Here is a 12,726-nt window from a genome sequence, read left to right as displayed (position 1 = left end):
TTTCTGGAGGTAGCTTACTTGCTCTCCGCTCCACTTTTCCTTCGCCGAGGCGAGAGTCCAGAGCTTCCCGCCTTCCACGTCCACCCCGGGCTGCAACTCCGAAGGAGCAGCTGTGGAGTTTACAATGGGAAGAGGGCATGTCGTACTTTGTTCGAGGAAGGGCTGGGTCCTCCGGGTTCAAACTTCAAACAGGTTCCTGCTCCTCAATTTTGGCGGCAGCCGTCAGGGTAGAGATCGGTGTGTAAACTCTCCTAACGTGTTGGAACTAGTTTCCACGCCCGTCCCTGCCCACAAACCTCCAGAGAGAGGGAAGGGCGGGAAATACCTGGGAGGAAGAGGAACAGTGTTCCAACTTGAAGCTCAGCACTTTTCTGAACAGACCCAGTTGGTTTTAGCATTTGAGCGCTGGGAACAGTTTGTGGGATTATCACGCGCCGGGACTCAGCGAAGTAAGTGAGGCGGTGAGTTCTTGTGGGGTGGTCTCTCGGATGGCCGACGGAGGGAGTCCGCGCCTTGCACGAGCCCCAGCCAACACTCTATTTTGTTGTTGCGGGTAGCTTCATTTCTACGTTCTGTCGCGGAGAAGCGTTGGAGGGAGCCTTCTCCAGTCCGCCCTCTCCTCCAGCGCGACGGGCGGAAAGGTGTGCGACTCGAATTCCCTGCTTTGGTTACCAAGTCATTGCTCAGGAAGTGTGTGCTGCTGGAGTTTGGTGTTAAAAGAGGAGAAAGCGGGGGGGGAGGGAGGAGGAGGGGTGGTTGTCCTAATTCGGAATGAAGAGAGGCAAAGAATAATGTGGGGGTTACTTAGGGCTGTCCTGAGAGGAGTCGCTTCTGAGCGAGTGTTGGCAATCTCTGGAAGTTTTGCTGGCTTGAAACGCAAGATGATACTGTTACAATAAAAGCCACCCCATTATGTCTTAAATTAGGTGAGGGAGCGGGGAGGATGTTACGCAGCTTGGATTTAACTGGAAGAAAGGAAGAAGGCGCGGGAGGCCAAATAAACCGGCCAAAGCTTTTTTGTGATTGGAAGGGCTCTTAGCGAAGGCAAAAGTGTTATTTATCGAATCTGGCCATCTCTTCGCCTCCCACGGACGGTTAAGGGAAAGCAGATAAAAGTTGTTAGGCTTTACGTTTCCACAGAGTTCTATTACTTTTTCTGGGGAGATTTTGGGCCGCTTTGTTAGGTTTGCTTTTTGTTTAAACTGGCTGTGTTTCGATTGCGAAGGTGAAACTTAGAATGAATGCTATGCAGGCTGGAAATCTGGGCAAGGTTACCTTCGAATACAGTGGGCCGTAAGGTTACCTTCCAGCTTCATATTGGGAAGGGAGGATTTTTAAACTCTTTCTCTCTCCCTCAGGCCCTTTTACCCAACTAGGGTTCTCTCCCCCCATTTCCCTTACTATTATTGACAAGTCTGGCTGGGAGGAAAAATGTTGCCATCTAATGAAAAGATAGGGGAGATACCTTTCTGGGCTGGGTGTGGCGCTTTTAAGCCAGGCTTCCTTTTTTGCTTTTAGAATTAGACTGACCCCATGACTGGGGCACAGTAAGGTTTGAGGCATGCATCTGTGCCATTGAGCTCCTGAATGAAAGGAGGGATAGAAATTTAAGCAATGAATATGCTCCTAGTTCAGTAATCTCTCAAACACGTGTTTTGTCATTTAAATAATCATGTTAGGATGAGGTATTTCAGTTTATGATGAACATTTGGTTTTTCTATACTTTTTTTTTCTTTTTTCCGTATGCTAGGAAGGCTTGCAGGTTAGTTAAGTTGATGAGACTAGGGTGGTGAGCATAGAGCCCTTACAAATGGGGCTGTACAAGATTGTTATTATATTTTCATCCTGCCTCTTAGATATTTTGGCCAACTTGCATTAACTCTTGCAGAAATTGCTCAATTTTATTTATTTTTTCTTGTGCCTTATGTAGCTGTTTTATTTACGTATCTTTAAATGACATAACCTAGATACTTATACCATGAGAAGCTTAAAGATCCCTTAATGATTATGAAGGGAAAAAATGGATTGTGGTGCTTTTTTCTCTTAAGCAGCTCTATTCAGTTCTTTAGAGAAGAAAACTCAGGGTCAAAAAAAGAAAAAAGACCTCTTCCTCCATTCAGGCCTTCACAATTTAGGATATATCAATGAGGAAACTAGACAAGAACTTTTTATCTCAGATATCCACCCCAAGACAGTGTGGTCTTCTGCTCCCTTGGCACAAAGTAAATAATGACAAGATTCTCAATAAAATTCTCTTTTATTCATGTATAAGGATTATAGGTAGCACTAATCATCTAAAGGTATGAGTTTATATAGCACAAAAGCTGCAGAAAAACTAGTGGAGATATATTATTGAACTGACATTCAGTAAAGCTTCAGTGGAAATGAGTGTGTTAGACAAGAACGTTATTATCTCAAACATGGATAGTGTCAGCCCTTTGAGGTAGACCAGGTCAATATACAGACATTGCAAGAAATACTAGAACTCTATTTAAAATAAATATCACTTTATTCATATAGGCGATAATAACAGAATCTTGAAAGCCTGATGGAGTTTGTCTTTCTCTCCCTCTTATACCCAAGAGAGTCAAGGCGAGCCAAATCTTCAGTTTCTTTCTACTTTGAGACTATCTCAGTACACTTTACAGGAAGACTCCACCCCAAGACAGCTTAGTCTTCTGCACCCTTGAAGCAGAGTAAATAAGGTCATGATTCACAATAAAATAATCAGTTTTATTCATGTGTAAAGATTATATGTAGTTCTTATAATGTAATAAGGGTTTATGTAGCAAAAAGCAACTAAAAGTAATCTAGTGGTGAACTATTATTATAATGCAAATCAGTAACGCTTCAATGGAAACAAGTGTTAGACGTTGCACTAACCTGATCTTTATTGATGTTTTGAAAAAGCTGCAGTCCTGTGATCCTCAGGAAAATCTAGAAGCCATGCAATATAGCAGATCTCCTTTATTTTTTTCAACCCATGGAGACCTCCTTGCCAGGGTACCAGATGTACCATGGGTAGTGCTGTTCCACTCAGTGTAGTACTGAGATGGGAGAGGAAGCAGACCCAAAACTCACTTTCTCTAAGATACGTCTGGTATGGGGGTGGAGGGAAATATAACAGCCCTGGAGTTTGCATGTTTCTTTTCTTTCCCATGGCAAACAGCATAAAAAGTATATTTTGGAAAAAGGATGAAAAAATAGGACAACAACATCCAGCACAATGGATATCAGGGATATCAGGGTTTTTACAGTCTGCTTGTTTTAGCAGCGGTCATTAATCTTTTTGTTTGAGACAGGAATTTAATATTCTGTATTGAAAACAGTGCTTCTCTTGGAGTTCATTGGGAAAATAATCAAAAGATAAAATATACCCTAGCTAAAGATTAATAGTATTAGTGTTCCATAGGTGAAATTAGAGAATTTTTCTTTATTCTGTTGTATCTGTTACCTCAAAAAATTTACAAGGGGCTAAAATAGCTGTAACTGTAAATAAAAGTGTGTATGGAACTCCTTTGCCAAACTCCCAGCTTCACACCCATTAATTGAAGTACAGTGTATTCATGAAGGGTGGAGGTGCATGAGAATAATGGAACAGGACTGATTATTGCACATTGCAAAGCAAGACACAGTAATCACCAACCAAGGCCATACCACCATAGACCTTTATAGAATAGAAATCTTTAATTGTAATAAGTCATGGAAGGGAAAGGGTTAAAGTCTAGATTTGTTTGGGCTTTTCTGGGGAAGGCAGTGTTTCGACAGGCTATTTAATATTTGCATTCATTTAAATGTGTCATGCACAAACAATTATAGATAACGGTTCAATGTAAAGTACAGCTAAGGATGAGATGATATAAGTTGCCTAAAACAGCCAAGAGAGTTTTTGTCACAGGTGAGAGGTGAACTTTTCTCGTTAGCCAATATGCTGACAGAGTTCAGTTTGGGGAATGCAAAAGAAGGGAATTACTTTGTCGTTCAAGGTTAAATGGATTTGTTTTGTTCCCTGATGTACATCTTCATAATTATGTTACTAATATTTTTTCAGCTGCCAGTTTTTGGTCTTTTACAATGTAGTCCTAAAGATATCTTCTTGAAAGCTTTGTGGATCTCTTTTAAATCATCCTGTGTAGCAGTTACTGTTTGTAGAACAAATGAAAAGTATTGTGTATTTCATGCCCTTGGTAAGCTCGTACTGTTTATGCTATGGGGAATGATGGTATTTCTTACTGAAAATTAGTGATTGCTATAGCTGGTAGAGAACATTACCATGGCTAACTTCACACAATTCTAAACTAGGTTACTTTTAAAGTATGTTTGGTTGAAGAAGTCATAGTAGCTTGATTTGTACTTCATGTTAAGGCACAGCAGGTTGGTTAAAAATCTCTGTAAGGCTAAGCTAAGCTAACTATACAGTGCCTTGGGGTTTTAAGAGAAGAAGGCCCTTGATTGCATTCTGTAGCAGCTGGAGCTCTTAGTGACCTTCGTGGAGAGCCCAACATACAGCATTTTACACTAGTCAGGTCTTGATACTCGAAAAGAAAAGTTCCATACTTTTGTATCTTAAAGTGATTCACAAAAACTATACTCCTGTCTATCGTTATAGCATAGCGAGGTGTGATGTGCATTATCATGCACTTTTTAAAATTCAATTTTAATTTATTCACTTGTATTCCCATTCAGATGATAAACAGAAAATGCTTGGTATCATAACACTAGAGCCAGATTAAGGGATGGAGCTGCATCCATCATGAAATTACACTTTATACAAGATGTTTACAGATTATCTGCAAGTAACTTTTGTATATATGAGTTAAGGGTTAGGTTAAAGGAAACCTTGAAAGGCTCTTGTTGAGCTTCCCAGGAATCTCTTTACCAAATCTGCCATCTACCAATAGTATGCATACTTAAATGTCTTGAAGTGACTGACCGTCCTTCAGCAACATTAAGAAAGGAATCAAGAAGACCTCTTCAGCAAACTTTCTAAGTGGATTAATCTTTCTAGTTGCTGGTTTAATTGGATTTTAATTGCTTTAAATTATAATGTTTGTTAGCTGCCTTGAGCATGCTAAATTGAAATAGTAAAGTATATATTGCCATCATGCTTAAAATACCACTTATAAAAAGAACACCTGTTAGTAATTAGAGCTGTGCATTACTTTAGATTCAATTCCAGAAAGGTGATCTGGAGCATGTGGGAATGAGAACACAGCAACTGTTTGCCTGCAGTTCTTTAAAGCAGTTGTATTTTTTATCAAGATTATGCAGCTGCCATGTGATCATGGAAAAATATACATTTGCTTTAAAGAGCTGTGAACAGGTACACTGTTCATGCCCTTGCGTAGTAGAAAGTACTTGTTTGGGATCAAATCTGAAGCTCTGCAGAACTCTAAGTAATCAGCTTGCTCTAGAACAATTTATTTATTGAATTTATATAGCTGTCCATCTCACTTGCATGTGACTCTGGGCGGTGTACAGAATTAAAGCAAAACTAAGCAATATAATTTATCCATTGAAAACAGTTGAAAACTATAATAAAAGACAGGGAAACATGCAATCAAACTTATACCAGCTATTTAATGGGCTCCAAGCTTCCATGGGATCCCCAGGCCTGATGACAAAACCAAATTTTGAGAGCCTTCCAGAAGGCCAACAGGTTCAGGCCAACCTTGGGGGGAATGATGTTCCAAAGAGTGAGTGCCATGACAGAAAAGGCTCTCCTGGGCCCCACCAAACGAAGCTCCTTGCTGGACCTGATAGGGCAGGTAGATGTAATTGGGGCGAGCCAGTCCCTCAAATAACCTGGCCCCATCCATGTAGGGCTTTAAAGATCATCACCAGCACCTTGAATCGGATCCAGAAGCAAACTGGTAACCAATGCAGCTTGCGGAATAGATGTGTAGTATGTGCTGTTCTTAATGGTCATTAAGCCAGTGGTCAAATTTGCTATCAAATTGTTTTTCATTATCTGTGTGAGTACTAACTCTCTCAGAGGTGTATGACTGAGCCTCATTTCAGTATCCCTGTTGGCTATCACATGATTTGAAATTAATTTATTTTGGTTCTCCCCATAATGGTAAATCATACCCTCTAGTTTGAGAGACACAAGAACCCATGGTTAACTGAAAAGTGAACATTTCTAGGCTTTGTAGGAAGACAGTAGAGGTTGGGAGCATGTGAGCCCAGGAGAGTAGGATTTTAATCTCACCCCCTTGACCAGTTTTTAATGTTTTGAAGTCATTTAATTTTGAAGTATATTAAACATGGGCCTGCTAATTTTGAAGTATATTAAACATAGGTGCTTAAGCAAGATTGCTGAAGAAATGGAAATTATATTTGCTAAATAAGGATTTAAGATAGGGGTACTAGATGTTGACTGCAAAAATATGGCTGACCCTTGGATAATAGTAAAGTGTTAGTATTAGCAAAGACCCTTGGATAGTAGCAAAGTATTGAAGTTCAGATCTGAAGCTCTAGTTTAAAAACTGAATACAGGCTGATTTGTAACCAATTAATCAAACAATTCATGGTTTACTTGAGATGAAACTTTTGAGAATCTTCGAAAAGGACAATTCTGTTAAGGAATGAGAAAACATTGAATTCAACATGTTGTATAAAAGAAGATACTTAAGCATTAAGGAAAATCCCTTAAAATCAATTTTAATGTTAAAACTTCTAATGAGGCTTATGAACAGACGTATACCATACAAGTATGTAAGGAAGACTAGATTAGTCCAGCCTCCCTTTAAGAAGCCATTGGTGAATTCTGTGCAGCTGGACAGTATCCATCCAGTCTCCAACTTTCCTTTTTAGGGAAGATTGTTGAGAAGCAGCTTCAAAGGGCCCTGGGGAAAATCTGGACCCCAGGTTTCAGACCAGGATTTAGCATTGAGACTTCAGTGGTTGCACTTTCTGATGACCTATAGTGGGCTCAGGATGGGGGAAGTACATCCTTCTTGGTCCCTAATCGCTTAGTTACCTTCAGTACCATCAACCATGGTATCTTTCTGGACCAGCTCAAGGGATTGAGAGTGGGAAGACCAGTGTTGGTGTGGTTCTCCTGGACCACTTCCAGTCAGTGTTGTTGGGTGGTGAAGGAGAGGTCTGGCACTAGGCTCCTGCTCTGCAGGATGTCTTAGGGCTCCACTCTCACCACTTTTGTTTAACATGAAGCTCTTGGGTGAAGTCATCTGTCAGCACTGGGTTATATATCATCAGTATGCTGATAATACTCAGTTGTGCATCTCTGCCCCTGACCAACAAGTGATGCTGTCTTGGTTCTTTCCCATTGTCTGGAAGCTGTGAGAGTCTGGATGATGAAGAACACTTTGACTTAATTCTAGCAAGATTAAGTGCCTATGGGCTTTTGCCCCACCCCCCAAGGGTCTGGATCAGGAAATTTTCCCCATGTGATTTTGGGTGGGGCTGTACTCCTCTACTTGGAGCTGGTGTACCATTTAGGGCTCCTCCTGGACTCTTGGCTACTTCCTGAGAAACAGGTGACAGTCGTAGCCAGGTTGCACCTACTTTTGGACTGGGAAGCCCTACTTACTGTCACTCATGCCATACAGGTAGTCCTCACTTAACGACCACAATTGAGACTGGAATTTTGGTTGCTAAGCGAAGTGGTCATTAAGCAAATCCAACCCGATTTTATGACTTTTTTGTGGCAGTCATTAAGCAAATCACCAGTCGTTAAGCAAATCACATGGTTCCCCATTGATTTTGCTCGTCAGAAGCTGGCTGGGGAGGTACGAAAATGGTGATGTTGCCATTTTGCCAGGTGCCCAGATCATGATCACATGACTGCGTGGATGCTGAGGTGGTCGTAAGTGTGAGCACCAGTTGTAAGTTGGTTTGTTCAGCACCGTCGTAAGTCTGAACCATCACTAAATGGTCATTAAGTGAGGACTCCCTGTAGTCACTTCCCAGTTGGATTTTTGTAGTATGATTTACACGGAACTGCCTTTGAAGATCATCAGGAAGTCGCAGTCGGCCTAGAATGCATTGGTGCAGGTACTAATGGGGGCATCCTGATATACCCATATAACACTACTATTCTGTGAGCTGTACTGGCTTCTGTTAGGTTTCAGGGTGCAATTCATGGTGTTATCACCTACAAAGCCCTAAATAACATAAGAGTAGGTTGTTTGTGGGACTGCCTATCTCTGGTTAATGCTGCCCCTCCCACAAAGTTGCACGCAGTGGGGGGCCCCTCTTTAAAGCTGTGTCATGGGATGGGTCCTTAGAGGCATGCCTTCTCTGTTCTTGTGCCTGCCCTCTGGAACTGGTTCCCCCTCCCCAAATCACCAGTCAAAACAACATATAGTATCAGTATCAATAAAGTAGAAACAGTTATAAAGCATAAAACTGAGGGACAAAAGGTGATAATTGTTAATCGTGTGCACAAGTAAAAACACAAAAGATTTAGCATAAACTGTGATGTGAAATAATCTTTTAATTCATGTTTTTTACTTGTATACATTTAGCACTTAGTCATTCAACATTTGGCTTTTGGAGAATCTCTTGACAGATAAGTTTGCAGATCTATGAGTAACTGTACACATTTAATAAGATTTTTTACTTATTCGTTTTTCTTACTGGGCATATAGTCTGTCAGAGTTATCAAGTATTTATTGCCTGTGTTTTACAATATTTTATGCTATTTTGAAATAACAATGATAGGTGTTGCTTGCAGTTGGAGAGATGCAACAATATGTTTTTGTCACGCTGCTGTTTGGTTTTGACAAGGATTAATAGACCGTTCCATTCATTTATGGAACTTCAAATTCAGAGTAATTAAATAAATTCTAGGCCTACAAATAGCCAGCTGTGTTTGATGAATCTGGTTTGAATTTCAGTTCACCAAAGCACTATCTTTTGGAAACTGTTTTGCACGTAGATTATTTTCATACATGGAAACATGTTGCAAAAATAGCAGTTCCCTACATCCAGCAAACAGCTTGCTTATGTAGAAACTCCAGATTTATTACTATCTCTTCTCTGGTCTAGCTGCTAGCACTATCCAGATGTCTTGTCCAAAAGTTGCCATAATCCCTTGCTTTTGGATGAACTGATTGAGCTGAAGTGAGTTGAAATTTAAAATAACCTGGTGAGCACTAGGTTGCTTATTCCTTGACTAAATGCTATGTAAAATTTAGCTATTAATGGAACTACTGTATATTTATAACTAATGGACAACAAACCTCTGCTTTTCTTTTTAGTTTCTTTTTAGTGGCAAAATCATAGAAAACTTTCATAATGAACACATTTTGACTTTAAAAAACCCCTGTAGATCTTAAAAAGGGTTGCTTTTGAGGGTTTAATCCTATCAGCAGCTTGCTGATTCAGTGTCTGTTCCAAAGTGTGGGAGAAAAGGGGTTGTTCTTTTAATTAGCCATGGAAGCGATATAGGGTATGCAAGCAGAAAGGGGATTAGATCAGCTCTAGGAAATAATAAAATGAGCACTCAGATTCTGTGTACTGGAGGTAAGTTGCATACCTTTCTTTAGAGCCCAGTCTTCCCCCAGTTTGGGACTACAATATATCTGAAGGGCATGTTGGCTGAGGAATTTGGGATCTGTGAGTTGCAGTCCAAAGACATTTGGAGGGTGCAGGCTTGGGACACACTGGTATAATCTTTCCATATAAAAGATATGAGAAAGAAGAGAGTTGAACAGGAGAAGGCATAGGAGGAGTTTTTGCATATCCATTTCAGTAGATGTACTATAGAAAAGCTATCAGCTTAAACTTTTGCAACCAGTTACAGCACCTTACAGAACTTGTCTGGACTTGGAAGCTGAGCCAGATCAGGCCTGTCTAAGACTTGGATGAGGGAACCACAAAGAAATCCCAGGACGATTAGCTAGGCTGTGAAGTTGAAAAAATGTCCTTAAAGAAGGCAGTGGCACACAACTTCTCTGGACACAATCACCAGGAGTCAGAGATTGTCTTTATGGTACACACATGTTCTCCTTTCACAGTCAAAAGGTTATTAGCAGTGTTTAAGCACTGCTGCAGTCAAAGACAACAGATAATATTTTTTAAATTACAATTTACATATTTATAAATATGATTCTATAACCAAGAACAGGCCACAAGGATCATGGTATAAATGTAGGATATTTTTATTAGGAAAAGGAAATTCTCAGAGTATGTCCTACATCTTCGAAGGTTTCCTGAACTTCAGAAAACAATTTGAAGATCTCTTTAAGGAAAAGGATTTGACTTTGGATTATGGCACTGAAACAAATGGCTTAACTTCCTAAAGCAGGGAGCCGGAATTTTTTCTGTTGTCAGTGACGAAGCAGTTAAGCTCTGTTCCTTTCTCCAACTTGTAGGTCTGTGTTTGAAATAGAAGACAGACTCAAGGTAACTTAGAATGATTCAGTGTAGATTAAGGTTTGGCAATCACTGGACATGCATCATTATTTAAATTTGGCCTGACTCAGAGCTAATCTGCATCTGGTAACATTGCTACTGCCTACTGGCTGGCATCAGACGTAGTGCAAAACAATAGCTTAATCATTATTTGCTAAACAAACAACAATTGGTTGGATCTATGTACTTAGGTAAGCCATAATCCATTGTATATAAACTGTGGAATGCTTGGTCAAAATTAAACAAATCTTTTTGTGGTGTATGATATGTGAATTTAGAATCCTGCTGTAATGGGCTGTGAGAATGCCCTTGGGAGGCAGAAGGAAGAGCCACAGCCTAGAAAACCATTATGCAAAAGATACATCAGCCCACAGAAAGAAAGAGGGCATGGGAAGCAACTCAGGGGACCCTCCCTGGTTTTCTGGAAAGTAAAAGTAAGGGAGGTGAGAAATACTTTCAGATTTGTAAGATTCTGTTACTGTAACCTTACAATAAAGGTAATGTTAGTACTCATGATTTGTGCATCTTGTTTGGACTACCTTGAAGGGCTAACACCTTTTTATTTTAATAAAAAATTTATTAAGTTTCAAGACAAAGATAAAAGCTATGGAAAACTGCAAAAAAGGAAAACGAAACTAAAAAGGTGTGAAAACACATTTTTTTTTCAAAATTACAAAAAGATGTGGCTTCCGACTTATAACAGCAAGGATATACAAAAATTTCCGTAATCAATCTCTTACTCTATATTAAACCAAAGCCACATTATTTCTGTAAGTTATTCCACTCTAGCACATAATAAAAATCACTAAGTACAGTTACTCCTCCCCTTACATTAAAAAAAATCATATAATCCTAAACAACTTTTCACCCCCAAAAGATAACACATATTTAATTATTCCGTTCGTACTACTATTCTATACATCTCTGTCTACTATAATAAAAAATTGAAAAGCCCATAAATTGTCTGCCATTATACTTAATAGTTTGGTCTAGTGGTGAAGGTGCTGGGCTAGAAAGCAGGAGTCTGTGAGTTCTAGTCCCACCTTAGGTTTGAAAGCTGGCTGGGTGACCTTAGGGTTAGGGTCACTTTCTCTCACCTCACAGGGTGGTTGTTGTGGGGAAAATAGGAGGGAGGAGTATTTGGTATGTTCGCCACCTTGAGTTATTTATAAAAATAATAAAGGGATAAAAATTAAATTAATAAATAAAATAGTTAACATCAGCCAAACCCTTAAAGCAAACCAGATAAACATTCTTTAACCCATATCCCAGTTCAAAATAAACCAGAGCATTTACATATCCCCACAATGTACGCAGAGCTTTTCTCTTGGAAAAATCAAACAGCCCAACTGCCCCCCTTAAAAATTCCAGCTTCTCCTCAAAAAACCTCCCTTTTTCATGGCATTCCACCGGGAAGTCAATTTCACTTATTGCTTGTAGATCTCCCTCCCTTAAATTTCTCCAACTCCGCTACCCAATCTTCATCCAGCATCTCAATAGAAATTCCAATCTCACTTTTAGAAGAAACATTTCTATCACTGTTGAATTCCTTGATTTCATCCACCAGATCCCCAAACTGATGGCACATTTTAGATCTCATATTTTCCATGATGTCCTGAATATCTTGCATAAAAGTTTTGGTAGGAGTCAGAAGAAATCTGTTTAAAATCTTGGTGGAAATCAGAAAAATCTGTTTAAAATCTTCCATGTCTCACGGAGTAGATTATGGCGCCCCCTAGGAGCTTAACCAGCGAAAATTGAAGATATGGAAAAGTTCCAAAATGTATTTATACAAGCGAGAGTGAGATAGGCAGACAGTTCCCATGGGAAAGTAGAAACAAAGCTGAAGGTTCAAATCAGCCAATTCATCGTGTAGGAGGATGCTAATATCTTTGAATTTAATACAAAAATAACAACAGGAAGACAATTGTTACTCTCAGTCCTCCTTTATATTTGGAAGGAAAACCAAGTCCATAACTTAAAAAATAATTTTTAAAAAGTAATCCCAAAAATAATGATAAGCACCGAGAGAGCCAGCTCCTTGCTGTAGAAAGCCTCTCTTAGGGTACGTGTACTTTTATATATATATATAAAAATATAAATATAAATAAATATTGGAGATTTAGAAATGGGATGGCTGGTCTTAGTGTCCCTTTAAGGCTACAGCGCGGCTTGGAAAATGATGACAGTCCCGCTCCCCAGCTAAAAGCTCTTACCAGTTGAATGCAAAACACTGTTTGTGATCATCTGGCTACAAGCAGCCGTCCGGAGGACAAATGGGATGATTTCAGGTATTCTTCTTTATCTGGAGAACGTTTCTGGGCTTCAGGAAAACCTGCCTGA

The 12,726-nt window shown here is 39.7% G+C and overlaps 1 protein-coding gene across 1 annotated transcript in view; it reads left to right on the top strand.

The window, feature by feature from the left end:
• Window positions 1-250: 250 nt before the first annotated feature.
• FAM83B (family with sequence similarity 83 member B) overlaps window positions 251-12,726 on the top strand; it is a 51,095-nt gene continuing 38,619 nt past the window's right edge. The window contains exon 1 of the mRNA XM_063313534.1: window positions 251-449. The gene's annotated coding sequence lies outside the window, so the exon portion shown is untranslated. The remainder of the gene's footprint in view (window positions 450-12,726) is intronic.

This window comes from Candoia aspera, chromosome 1 (genome assembly GCF_035149785.1).
Source record: "Candoia aspera isolate rCanAsp1 chromosome 1, rCanAsp1.hap2, whole genome shotgun sequence".
NCBI lineage: Eukaryota > Metazoa > Chordata > Lepidosauria > Squamata > Boidae > Candoia > Candoia aspera.
The sequence above is the reverse complement of the archived record's forward strand: the minus strand, read 5'-3'. Positions and strand labels throughout refer to the sequence as shown.